Raw genomic sequence first — 13867 nt, 5'->3', positions numbered from 1 at the left:
TGGACAAGTAAGATTAAGCAATGCAGTTAACACAGTAATTCACTGTATTCAATTGCTTTACTTTTCAACGTTATCTTGGGTGAATTCTAAAAGGTTATACTTTGCATTGATTTGACTTTTACTGCATGAATAAATTGCAGATAATGCTTTCGCTGCTCTTTAAAGTCACTTCCAATGGGTGCTGGTAGTTCTTTGCATTTCTGTGTCATTGGCCAGTCTTACTTTCGATCGTATGAAGTCATCTGTAAGTTTAGATGAGGAAGGTTGCACTGACGTACTTAGAATTGAAATTCTAAAAATAATGGCACTGATAACGTTGTAATGTTTGGGACTTTAATAGCCTGCATCAGCGAGAAGTTTTTTTCCGTAGAGCTAAAGTTGATGTCAGTATTTTGATTAGTACAGGTGTCAGGGGTTATGGGGAGAAAGCAGGAGAATGGGGTTAGGAGGGAGAGATAGATCAGCCATGATTGAATGGTGGAGTAGACTTGATGGGCCGAATGGCCCACGTTTGCTTCTATCACTTATGAACTAATGTACGTGATTAATTCATTAGCTCTGGGCTGCAGTATATGAGTCATCTGCCTGCCTCTTTGATTTCTTTTCAAATGTCTCACGGAATAAAAGTTCTGGGAACTCTCAGCCTGAGCTGGACGTGGAGAGGATGTTTCCACTGGTGGGAGAGTCCAGGACCAGAGGTCAGGGCCTCAGAATTAAAGGGCGCTCTTTTAGAAAGGAGGCGAGGAGGAACTTCTTTAGTCAGAGGGTGAAACTCACTGCCACAGAGGGCTGTGGAGGCCAAGTCAGTGGGTATTTTTAAGGTAGTGTAAGAAAATAACTGCAGATGCTGGTACAAATCGAAGGTATTTATTTCACAAAATGCTAGAGTAACTCAGCAGGTCAGGCAGCATCTCAGGAGAGAAGGAATGAATGGGTGACGTTTATTTTAAGGCAGAGATAGACAAATTCTTGTGTAGAACGAGTGTCAAGGGTTATGGGGAGAAGGCAGGAGAATGGTAAAAGGAGGGAGAAGTCAGCCATGTTTGGATGGCGGAGTGGACCGAATGGCCTAATTCTACTCCTATAACTTGTGAACTTGTGACCTCTGGATGAAAACGTTAGCAAACGCATTATTGTACAGGTAAATCCAGTCATCCTTGTGTTTATGGGAACAAGGAACTGCTGATGCTGGTTTACACAAAAGGACACAAAGTGCTGGAGTAACTACCCATGTTCTCCAGAGATGCTGCCTGAGCCGCTGAGTTACACCAGCACTCTGTGCCCATTCTTGCGTTTGTTCATTTCATTATTACTTAACAAAACCTCAATTTAATGAGAAACCATTACTCTGACTGAAAGAATATTTATAAAGTATTTAGAAGGGGCTAATTGAACCCATGCGACATTGCCTGATAGCAGCAGGTTGCTGATGAATGGACTTTTTTGCTCTTGTTTGACAAGTTATAGACTTACTGAGTTATGATTGTGGCGCAGTGGTAGAGTTGCTGCCTTACAGCGAATGCAGCGCCGCAGATTCAGGTTCGATCCTGACTACGGGCGCCGTGTGTACGGAGTTTGCACATTCTCCCCGTTTTCTCCGAGATCTTCGGTTTCCTCCCACACTCCAAAGACGTACAGGTATGTAGGTTAATTGGCTGGGCAAATGTAAAAATTGTCCCTAGTGTGTAGTGTTAATGTGCGGGGATCGCTGGGCGGCGCGGACCCGGTGGGCCGAAGGGCCTGTTTCCGCGCTGAATCTCTAAATCTAAAATCTAAATCAAATCTCCCCCTCTCTGTGATCTCTCCTGCTCTGATTAAACTCTCTGGACTAGAAGATAGACACAAAATGGTGGAGTATCTCGGCGGGTCGGGACGTTTCAGGTCGAGACCCTTCAGACTGCGAGTCAGGGGTGAGGGTGACACGGAGATAAGGAAGGGTAAGGTGTGAAAGCGGGACATGGCTGGAAGCAGGAACCCCTGACACCTGTACCGATCGTAGCTGGAAGCAGGAACCCCTGACACCTGTACCGATCATAGCTGGAAGCCATGTCTCGTTTTCACACCTTACCCGTCCTTATCTCTGTGTCTCTGACGTTTCGGGTCAGGACCCTTCTTCAGACCCGACCCAAAACGTCACCTATCCACGTTCTCCAGAGATGCTGCCTGTCCTGCTGAGTTACTCCAGCATTTTGTGTCTATCTCTGGACTAGAATTGGCAGCCATGAAAGGGTGACAGTGGAGACTGACCTTGGAAATGGTCCCTATGCAAACTGAACCCACCCCAATCACTATGCACCCACGTACACTAATCCTACAGTAATCCTACAGAGAGCTAGATAGAGCTCTTAAGGATAGCGGAGTCAGGGGCTATGGGGAGATGGCAGGAATAGGGTACTGATTGAAAATGATCAGCCATGATCACATTGAATGGCGGTGCTGGCAGCTGTAAATTGCACCGGGCGTGCGGGAGATTAGTGGGAGGTGACGGGAATAGACAACAGACAATAGGTCTATTGTCTATTGTGACATGGACTATTGTCTATTGTCTAATCCCACTCCGTTCTCTCTCCCTTCCTTTCTTATTGAAACATATAAGATTATTAAGGGATTGGACTTGCTAGAGGCAGGAAACATGTTCCCAATGTTGGCGGAGTCCAGAACCAGGGGCCACAGTTTAAGAATAAGGGGTAGGCCATTTGGAACGGAGATGAGGAAAAACTTTTTCAGTCAGAGAGTTGTAAATCTGTGGAATTCTCTGCCTCAGAAGGCAGTGGAGGCCAATTCTCTGGATGCTTTCAAGAGAGAGTTAGATAGAGCTCTTAATGATAGCGGAGTCGGGGTATGGGGAGAGGGTAGGAACGGGGTACTGATTGTGAATGATCAGCCATGATCACATTGAATGGCGGTGCTGGCTCGAAGGGCCGAATGGCCTCCTCCTGCACCTATTGTCTGTTGTCTATTCCCGTCACCTCCCACTAATCTCCCGCACGCCCGGGGCAATTTGCAGCTGCCATTTAACAGACCATTCACACCATCTTTGGAGTGTGGGAGGAAACCCAGAGGGACTACGCGCAAACTCCACACAGACAGCACCGGAGATCAGGATTGAACGTGGGCTGCTGGAGCTATGAGGCAGTGGCAGGAGGCGGTGAACCAGGGTGACAACTGTTGGCTGGACGCAGAGGCTGATGGGACGCTCGGTTGCTCCACGCGTCAACTGATAGTTGGTCACATTGACCACGATATCTCACATGCGGAAAATGAGCAGATAAATAGAGTGCTCGGTTTAACTGAGCTTTGGTGCGTGTGAGGAGGGAGAAGGAGAGAAATGCATGGGGTGAGATGGAATTTATTCTTGGAGACGGGGGACGGGGGGTGACTGGGGTAGGTGAGTGTGGGAACTCGTAGTGAGGTGCAGGTGGGTCTGGAGAAAAAGGGAGAAGGCTCAGAGATGGAAGGGCAAGATGAAAGAGATAGTGAGAGGAATTAGTGTCGTTTAGTTTGTTATTGTCACGGGTCCCCGAGGTACAGTGTAAAGCTTTAGTTTGTGTGCTATCCCGTCAACAAAAAGACAATACACAAATACAAGCAAGCCGTCTACAGTGTACAGATAAGGGATGAAGGGCACAACGTTTTAGTTCAAAGATATGGGCGGCACGGTTGCGCAGCGGTAGAGTTGCTGCCTTACAACAAATGCAGCGCTGGTGACCCGGGTTCGATCCTGACTACGGGTGCTGTCTGTACGGAGTTTGTACGTTCTCCCCGTGACCTGCGTGGGTTTTCTCCAAGATCTTCGGTTTCCTCCCACACTCCAAAGGTGCAGGTTTGAAGGTTAATTGGCTTGGTACATGTAAAAATTGTCCCTAGTGGGTATAGGGTGGTGTTAATGTGCGGGGATCGCTGGTCGACGCGGACCAGGTGGGCCGAAAGGGCCTGTTTCTGCGCTGTATGTCTAAACTAAACTAAACTAAAGTTTATTGTAAAGGATGAAGGGTACAACATTTTAGTTCAAAGATATAACACTGAAGTCTAACTAAAGATGGTTCAAAGGTCTCCAATGAGGTAGCTGGGAGCTCAGGGCCACTCTCTAGTTGGTGGTAGGACGGTTCAGCTGCCTGACAACAGCGGGGAAGAAACTGTCCCTGGATCTGGAGGTATGCGGTTTCACACTTCTGAACTTCCTGCCTGGTGGGAGAGGGGAGGAGAGGGAGTGACCTGGGTGAGACTGGTCCTTGATGATGCTGCTGGCCTTGCCGAGGCAGTGTGAAGTGTAGATGGAGTCTACAAAGACCCTCACTATAAAGGCCCCGCATTATAAACTCTACATTCAAGTGAGCTCCCATATTATCAAATTCAAAACTTCAACGTATATACGTGTTCGTTCTGACGAAGGTAAGAACGAGTTTCATGTCTCCCAATGGTTCAATGGGTACTTTACTGGTCACAGGTACCGAGCGAGGTACAGTGAAATTCACTTTTATTTGTGTACAGTTCAACGCAAGTATCACTATACATAAGCACGTGCATACATCTCACATAAGCATCTCAGCTACAATGCAAGTTATGGCAAGAGTACACTGAGACAGTATACAAATTTGGCTCTCTTCCACCTTTAGTAATTGTTCTTTCTTATCAGAATTAAGTGGCTTTGAGGTTGCTCATTGCAATATTGTGGAGGTATAAAGAAGGGTCCTGACCCTAAGCGTCAGAGACACAGAGATAAGGAAGGGTAAGGTGTGAAAACGAGAAATGGCTTCCAGCTATGATCGGTACAGGTGTCAGGGGTTCCTGCTTCCAGCTATGTCCCGCTTTCACACCTTACCCTTCCTTATCTCCGTATCACCCTCACCCCTGACTCTCAGTCTGAAGAAGGGTCTCGACCTGAAACGTCACCCATTCCTTCTCTCCAGAGATGCTGTCTGACCCGCTGAGTTACGGGGTGACTACGGGTGCTGCCTGTACGTTCTCCCCGTAACCTGCGTGGGTTTTCGTCGAGATCTTCGGTTTCCACCCACACTCCAAAGACGTACAGGTTTGTAGGTTAATTGGGTTGATGTAAATAATAATAATAATACATTTTATTTATATAGCGCTTTTCATATACTCAAAGACGCTTTACAGAGATTTTGAGAACATAGGGAAATTAATAAATAGATAGATAAATAAGTAAATAAATAAATGAACAGAGAAAGGAGACAGAAGGTGAGGTGACCTTCAGTGGTTGAAGGCAGTACTGAACAGGTGAGACTTCAGCGATGTTTTGAATGTGGTGAGTGTGGGGGAGTCTCTAACGTAAAATTCTCCCTAGTGTGTGTCGGTTAGTGTTAGTGTGCGGGGATCGCTGGTCGGCGCGGGCTTGGTGGGCTATGAAGGCTACTGAACTAAACTAAACAGAATCTGTCATGTGGGTCAGCCAGTCATCTGGGTCCTCACTGGCAGTCCTGTATCTACAGCCTGTCGGCAGGTTGGACCTGTAGACAGAATTATACACCAGTAATGATGGAGATTGCTACTCCCAGCCCCAACTTTACAAAGTTCACTGCCTCTCAACAATCCAGTGTCTGAGCTCCACAAGTATGCAATGTTAGCCCGAGGAGTCTACCTTTTTACGTTCAGGAAGTTTACCAAGATGGCGGCACACTGGCGCAGCTGGTAGAGCCTCTGCCTCACAGCGCCCGAGACCCCTGTTCGATCCTGTCTGTGTGGAGTTGGCACGCTCTCCCTATGACTGCAAAGGTTTACTCCATGTGCAGGAAAGAACTAGATGCTGGTTTAAACCGAAGGTAGACACAAAATGCTGGAGTAACTCAGCATCTGGGTCAGGCAGCATCTCTGGAGAGAAGGAATGGGTGCATTCTTTACCGCATGTGCTCCGGTTTCCTCCCACCTCTCAAAGGTCGTAAGTTAATTGGCCTCTGTAAATCGCTCCTGGTGTGCAGGGAGTGGATGAGAACAGAGAATAGACAATAGATGCAGGAGGAGGCCATTTGGCCCTTCGAACCAGCACCGCCATTCAATGTGATCATGGCTGATCATTCTCAATCAGTACCCCGTTCCTGCCTTCTCCCCATACCCCCTGACTCCGCTATCCTTAAGAGCTCTTTCTAGCTCTCTCTTGAATGCATTCAGAGAATTGGCCTCCACTGCCTTCTGAGGCAGAGAATTCCACAGATTCACAACTCTGACTGAAAAAGTTTTTCCTCATCTCTGTTCTAAATGGCCTCCCCCTTATTCTTAAACTGTGGCCCCTTCCTTGTTCTGGAGTCCCCCAACATTGGGAACATGTTTCCTGCCTCTAATGTGTCCAACCCCTTAATAATCTTATACGTTTTGATAAGATCTCTCATCCTTCTAAATTCCAGTGAATACAAGCCCAGTCGCTCCAGTCTTTCAACATATGACTAGTGCGAACGGGTGATCGATGATCGATGGTTGGACTCGGTGGGCCAAAGAGCCTGTTTCCACACTGTATGTTTCAATCAATCAATGATATCAATGATGAGGCACCAAGATTGGGAGACCAGAATTGTACAAGAAGAGACGAGTAAGCAGAGGGGTAATATTCAAAGTTATCTGGTAGTCAAAAACCGAGGAGAGAAATATTGCTGGTTCGAGGATTGGTAAACAGCGATCGAGGGTTGAGAATAATTTCAGAAAGTTGGGAAATATGGGAAAAGTTGTGATTTCTTTTCACGTAGAGTTTGATGAGGTTCTCGTGGTTGAAGATTCCACAGGAGTTTCCAAAGTTGCTCGTCAATGGAGGGGAGAGGGGAATTGTGATGGGGAAGAAGCTAGAATGTGGGACTGTAGAGGGCAGTTTTTCTCAGAGAGTTGACACATAACATGGGCGGTCACGGTGGCGCAGCGGTAGAGTTGCTGCCTTACAGCGAATGCAGCGCCGGAGACCCGGGTTCCATCCCGAATACGGGTGCTGTCTGTACGGAGTTTGTACGTTCTCCCCGTGACCTGCCTGGGTTTTCTCCGAGATCTTCGGTTTCCTCCCACACTCCAAAGACGTACAGGTTTGTGGGTTAATTGGCTTGGTAAAATAAGTGTAAATTGTCTCTAGTGTGCGTAGGATAGTCTTAATGTGCGGACGGTGGGCCGAAGGGCCTGTTTCCGTGCTGTGTCTCTAAAACTAAAAAAATTAACTAAAAATATGGTTTAAGAGTATCAATGTTAAAATATCTATTGAAGCAATCACTTAGCAATGTCTACGGCCTCCCGCGGTGTAACTTACTGCCTGTGTTCTTAAAGAGGCAATGTGTCTGATTACTGTGGGGACCCCTATAACCAAAACCCATTATAAAGAGGTCCGTAATAACGGGGGTAGTTTGTATTTAAAAATCGTGTTTGGTGTGGGGGGAAAAGAAGTATTTCACATTTGTCCAATGTTAGCATTGAACGAAACAACTTTATGTTACATTAATATTGTTTAGAATATTCCTGCTCATATAAATGAAATACAGTGGAATCCCCTTTAAGCAAGCATCAAAACAGTAATTACATTGTGAGAAATGTTCATTATTTGAAGAATTAAATAACTAATAATTTTCACTGGAGCTTTTGAAATGTTTCACTGCAGCATTTGGGAGTTTAATTATCAAGGGGAGTTCAGTTATGAAAGAAATTTCATTCAAAAAGGAATTTTATGATAAGGTTTCATTGTAAAGCACGCTTCCTAATAAAGGGTATTTCATTGTAATGGTTTCATTATAAAGAGGTTTGGTTTTCAATGTATTGGCTATGTTAATAATTGTGGTACTTAAAATGCACATCCCTCGAACTCAAGTCTTTTCATATTCACATCACTGTGTATCACACTAAGAGGAAATAAATAAAAAATTGTCCAACTGAAATTGGGTTTTTCTTTTAGTTACAGAGCCAGCTTAACTTCACTACGATGCACAGAGTTGGAAATATGATGCTCAAAATAGTTCTTAGCCTGTCTTCCAACTCAGTCTAATTTTCAGGGATCAATTGCCATCTTTGTACCTCACCCTCTCCACTGCCAAAACATGCCCACTGACAGACAAAGTGAATAACATTGATTATCTTGTTACAATGGCACCTGTCAAGGGGTGGGATATATTAGGCAGCAAGTGAACAGTCAGTTCTTGAAGTTGATGTGTTGGATGCAGGAGAAATGGGCAGGAGTAAAGACCTGAGCAACTTTGACAAGGACCAAATTGTTATGGCCAGACGACTGGGTCAGAGCATCTCTGAAACGGCAAGGCTTGTGGGGTGCTCCCGGTCAGCAGTGGTGAGTACCCACCGACAGTGGTCCGAGGAGGGACAAACCACAAACCAGCAACAGACAGGGTGTTGGGCGCCCAAGGCTCATCGATGCGCGAGGGCAACGAAGGCTATCCGGTCTGGTCTGAATCCGCAGAAGGTCGACTGTGGTACAAGTCACAGAAAATGTTCATTGTGGTCACGGGAGGAATGTGTCACAATACACAGTGTATCGCACCCTGCTGCGTATGGGGCTGCACACGGAGGACCAACAGCATATTAGGCAGGTGGGCATAATGTTTTGGCTGATGAGGCCATAATGTTTTTGCTGATCAGTGTATCTGTTCAGGTCCAGGAGATTTATCTACCTTCGTACCCCTTAGAACATCCAGAATCCCAACAACTGTGATATGGACTGTCCTCAAGATATCTCCAGTAACTGTCCCACGTTCCCCAGTCTCCATGGTAAAAACAGAAGAGAAATACTCATTGATGACCTTGCCCATTTTCTGTGGCTCCACACATAGATGATTACTAAGAGGCCTTATTCTCTCCCTCGTTACCCTCTTTACCTTCTAAAATATCTTTTGATTTTCTTTCATATTATCTGCCCACATTTTGCCCTCCATAATTCCTTTTTAAGGATGCTCCTCAGTCCCCAAAACTCCTCCAGGAGTACACTTGCTTCTTAATATTTGGTGGTGACTCAAGTGTAGGTGAAGATAGACAAAAAATGCTGGAGTAATTCAGCGGGACAGGCAGCACCTCTGGAGAGAAGGAATGGGTGATGTTTCGGGCCGAGACCCTTCTTCAGACTGAAGAATCTGAAGAGGTTCAGAGTCTGATGAAGGGGCTCGACTCAAATCGCCACCCATTCCTTCTCTCCAGAGATATTGCCTGTCCTGCTGATTCACCCCAGTGTTTTGTGTATCAAATTTAGTTTTTTTAAAGTTTTGGAGATACAGCACGAAAACAGGGCCCTTCAGCCCACCGAAGCTAATGGCATGTTGGCCTTCATAACAAGAAGAGTTGAGTATAAGAGCAAAGAATCCTGTACAGGGCCCTAATGAGACCACACCTGGAGTACTATGTGCAGTTTTGGCCTCCAAATTTGAGGAAGGACATTCTTGCTATTGAGGGCGTGCAGCGTAGGTTCACCAGGTTAATTCCCTGGATGACTGGACCGTCATATGTTGAAAGACTGGAGCGACTGGGCTTGTATACACTGGAATTTAGAAGGATGAGAGGGGATCATATAAGATTATTAAAGTACTGGACATGCTCGAGGCAGGAAACATGTTCCCGATGTTGGGGGAGTCCAGAACCAGGGGCCACAGTTTAAGAATAAGGGGTAGGCCATTTAGAACAGAGATGTGGGAAAACTTTTTCACCCAGAGAGTTGTGAATCTGTGGAATTCTCTGCCTCAGATGGCAGTGGAGGTTGATTCTCTGGATTCTTTCAAGAGAGAGTTAGATAGTTCTTAAAGATTGCGGAATAAAGGGATGGGGAGAAAGCAGGAACGGGGTACCGATTGTGAATGATCAGCCATGATCACTGTGAATGGCGGTGCTGGCTCGAAGGGCCGAATGGCCTACTCCTGCACCTATTGTCTATTGTCTATTGAGTCCGCACTGACAGCGATCCCTCCACATTAACACTACCCTACACACACTAGAGACAATTTTACATTTACACCAAGCCAATTAACCTACAAACCTGTACGTCTTTGGAGCGTGGGAGGAAACCGAAGATCTCAGAGAAAACCCACGCAGGTCACGGGGAGAACATACAAACTCCATACAGACAGGTAGCCGTAGTCGGGATGGAACCCGTGTCTCTGGCGGTGTAAGGCAGTAGCTCTACCGCTGCGCCACCGTGCCCTGGTGAAGACTGGCACATGTGCCTCTGGGCAGTGGGAAGTTTTGATTGATCCTGTGGCTGAGGATGTTCACAAGTACCTAATCCTTATATTCAGTGATCATTTGCTAGCCTGCATCGCACTTGAGGAAACTCATTGACAATTCTACTGACTGTCCAAAGTGGCCCAAAAGATTTGTTTTAAAATCAGTTAATGGTTAATCATAATTTGTGATTAATTCTATGAGAATTTTAATTGCCAATACAAACTATCATTTGGCTCAACATTTTAGTGAGATATTGGTCCTTATTTCAGTTATCTAGTTCTCTGGGGAGTTTATTCACAAAATGCTGGAGTAACTCAGCGGGTCAGGCAGCATCTCAGGAGAGAAGGAATGGGTGATGTTTCGGGTCGAGACCCTTCTGATTTTTATACGGCAGTTTGTACTTTGGATTATGAATTGTTTTGATTTATTAATGGTGACGTGGGCAAAGTGGGCAAGACCAACATTTATTTCCCATCAATATTTGCCAGGGCAGAACGGTGGCGCAGCGGTAGGGTTGCTGCCTTACAGATGGTGCCCGTCCCGCTGAGTTACGTCAGCATTTTGTGTCTATCTTAGGTTTAAACCAGCATCTGCAGTTCCTTCCTACATATAACAACATAACAATGGCTGGTTCTTGACATACACCCATTGGTACTCCTAGTGAGAGGGTGGTGCAGCGGTAGAGTTGCTGCCTTACAGTGCCAGTGACCCCGGTTCGATCTTGACCACAGGTGCTGTCTGTACGGAGTTTGTACGTTCTCTCCTTGACCTGCGTGGGTTTTCTCCAGATGCTCCGCTTTCCTCCCACTCCAAAAATGTGCAGGTTTGTAGGTTAATTGGCTTCGGTAAAAATAGTCCCTATTGTGTAGGATACTGTTAGTGTATGGGGCGGACTCGGTGGGCCGAAGGGCCTGTTTGGGTGCTGCATCTCTAAAGTCTAAAGTCATATCCACCTGGAACAAATATCAACAGTCAAGCATTTATTCACAAAATGCTGGAGTAACTCAGCAGGTCAGGCAGCATCTCGGGAGAGAAGGAATGGGTGACGTTTCGGGTCGAGACCCTTCAGACTGATGTCGGGGGTGGGACAAAGGAAGGATATAGGTGGAGACAGGAAGATAGAGGGAGATCTGGGAAGGAGGAGGGGAAGGGAGGGGCAGAGGAGCTATCTGAAGTTGGAGAAGTCGACGTTCATACCACCGGGCCGCAAACTGCCCAGGCGAAATATGAGGTGCTGCTCCTCCAATTTCCGGCGGGCCTCACTATGGCACTGGAGGAGGCCCATGACAGAGAGGTCAGACTGGGAATGGGAGGGGGAGTTAAAGTGCTGGGCCACCGGGAGATCAGTTGCGTTAATGCGGACCGAGCGCAGGTGTTCAGCGAAGCGATCGCCGAGCCTGCGCTTGGTTTCGCCGATATAGATCTAGACATCTAGAGCAGCGGATGCATCCTGGAAAGAATGTTTGGGTCCTTTGATGGAGTTGAGGGGGGAGGTAAAGGGACAGGTGTTGCATCTCGTGCGGTTGCAAGGGAAAGTGCCCGGGGTTAGGGTGGTTTGGGTAGGAAGGGACGAGTGGACCAGGGAGTTGCGGAGGGAACGGTCTCTGCGGAATGCAGAGAGGGGAGGGGATGGGAAGATATGGCCAGTGGTGGGGTCCTGTTGTAGGTGACGGAAATGTTGGTGGATGATATGTTGGATCCGCTGGCTGGTGGGGTGGAAGGTGAGAACGAGGGGGATCCTGTCCTTGTTGCGAGTGGGGGGATGGGGAGCAAGAGCGGAGCTGCGGGATGTAGAAGAGACCCTAGTGAGAGCCTCATCTATAATGGAGGAGGGGAAGCCCCGTTTTCTGAAAAACGAGGACATCTCGGAAGCCCTAGTCTGAAACACCTCATCCCGGGCGCAGATGCGGCGTAGACGGAGGAATTGGGAGTAGGGGATAGACTTTTTGCAGGGGACCGGGTGGGAAGAAGTGTAGTCCAGATAGCTGTGCGAGTCGGTGGGCTTGTAATAAATGTCCGTCACTAGTTTTTCTCCTGTGATGGAGATGGTGAGATCCAGAAACGGGAGGGAGATGTCAGAGATAGTCCAGGTATATTTAAGGGCAGGATGGAAATTGGAGGTGAAGTGTATAAAGTCAGTGAGTTCTGCATGGGTGCAAGAGGTAGCACCAATGCAGTCGTCGATGTAGCGGAGGTAGAGTTCGGGGATGGGGCCAGTGTACGTCTGGAACAGGGATTGTTCGACGTACCCGACAAAGAGGCAGGCGTAGCTAGGGCCCATGCGAGTGCCCATAGCTACGCCTCTGGTTTGGAGGAAGTGGGAGGAGTCAAAGGAGAAGTTGTTGAGGGTAAGAACCAGCTCTGCTAGGCGGAGGAGAGTGTTGGTCGATGGGGATTGGCTGGTTCTACGGTCGAGGAAGAAACGGAGGGCTTCGAGACCATCCTTGTGGGGGATGGAAGTGTAGAGTGACTGGACATCCATGGTGAAAATGAGGGAGTGGGGGCCTGGGAACCGGAAGTTATCCAGGAGATGGAGAGCGTGTGAGGTGTCTTGGACATAGGTGGGGAGGGATTTGACCAGGGGGGATAGGATGGAGTCGAGGTAGGTAGAGATAAGTTCGGTGGGGCATGAGCAGGCAGAGACAATGGGTCTGCCGGGACAATTGTGTTTGTGGATTTTGGGTAGGAGGTAGAATCGGGCCGTGCGGGGCTGGGGAACTATGAGATTGGAGGCACTGAGGGGTAGTTCGCCGGAGTTGGTGAGGTCGGTGATGGTGCTGCTGATGAAGGTCTGGTGTTTATCGGTGGGGTCATGGTCCAGGGATAGGTAGGAAGAGGTGTCTGATAGTTGTCGTCTGGCCTCGGTGCGGTAGAGGTCAGCACGCCAGGCTACCACAGCCCCTCCCTTGTCAGCGGGTTTAATTATTAAGTCCGGGTTGTTGCGGAGTGAGTTGAGGGCTGCACGTTCAGGAGGGGAGAGGTTAGAGTTAGTCAGGGGAGTGGAAAATTTGAGGCGGCCGATGTCAGTCTGAAGAAGGGTCTCGACCTGAAACGTCACCCATTCCTTCTCTCCTGAGATGCTGCCTGACCTGCTGAGTTACTCCAGCATTTTGCGAATAAATACCTTCGATTTGTACCAGCATCTGCAGTTATTTTCTTACACTCAACATTCAAGCAGATAAAACCACCATAACAGGCAGGGTGAGATTATCATAGATAGGTTTACAAGCGAATATACTAAAATTGGAACAATACTGGGAAAATGAGCAGGGTACTTGTGCAAGGAAGACACACACATTCATGAAACAAAACCAGATTAAAGGTGCTATGAACCAATTCCATCAGTAGGTGGAGATATTGAGCTGTCTATACAGTCACTGCATCATATTGTATCTTACTGGGAATCCTTAGTGTTAGTGTAGACTACCATTTTATATCTATTCACAAAATGCTGGAGTAACTCAGCAGGTCAGGCAGCATCTCAGGAGAGAAGGAATGGGCGACGTTTCGGGTCGTGACCCTATTGTCACGTGTACCGAGGTACAGTGAAAAGCTTTTTGTTGCATGCCATTCAGTCTAGTTTAGAGATACAGCGTGGAAACAGGCCCTTCGTCCCACCGAGTCCGTGCTGTCTAGCGAACAGCCCACAGGTTCGCCAAACAGTTTAACTCCCCTCCCCACTCCCACACTGACCTTTAAGTCCTGGGCCTCCTCCATTGTCAGCGTG

At 47.4% G+C, this 13867-nt stretch overlaps 1 non-coding gene across 1 annotated transcript; it reads left to right on the top strand.

The window, feature by feature from the left end:
* Nucleotides 1-13357: 13357 nt before the first annotated feature.
* On the top strand, nucleotides 13358-13460 carry LOC144611012 (U6 spliceosomal RNA). The gene has a single exon (XR_013549472.1). It is a non-coding gene; the product is annotated as a U6 spliceosomal RNA (small nuclear RNA).
* Nucleotides 13461-13867: the final 407 nt, after the last annotated feature.

This window comes from Rhinoraja longicauda, chromosome 38 (assembly GCF_053455715.1).
Source record: "Rhinoraja longicauda isolate Sanriku21f chromosome 38, sRhiLon1.1, whole genome shotgun sequence".
Classification (NCBI taxonomy): Eukaryota; Metazoa; Chordata; class Chondrichthyes; order Rajiformes; family Arhynchobatidae; genus Rhinoraja; species Rhinoraja longicauda.
Note: the sequence above shows the minus strand (reverse complement) of the source record. Positions and strands in the feature narration are given on the sequence as shown.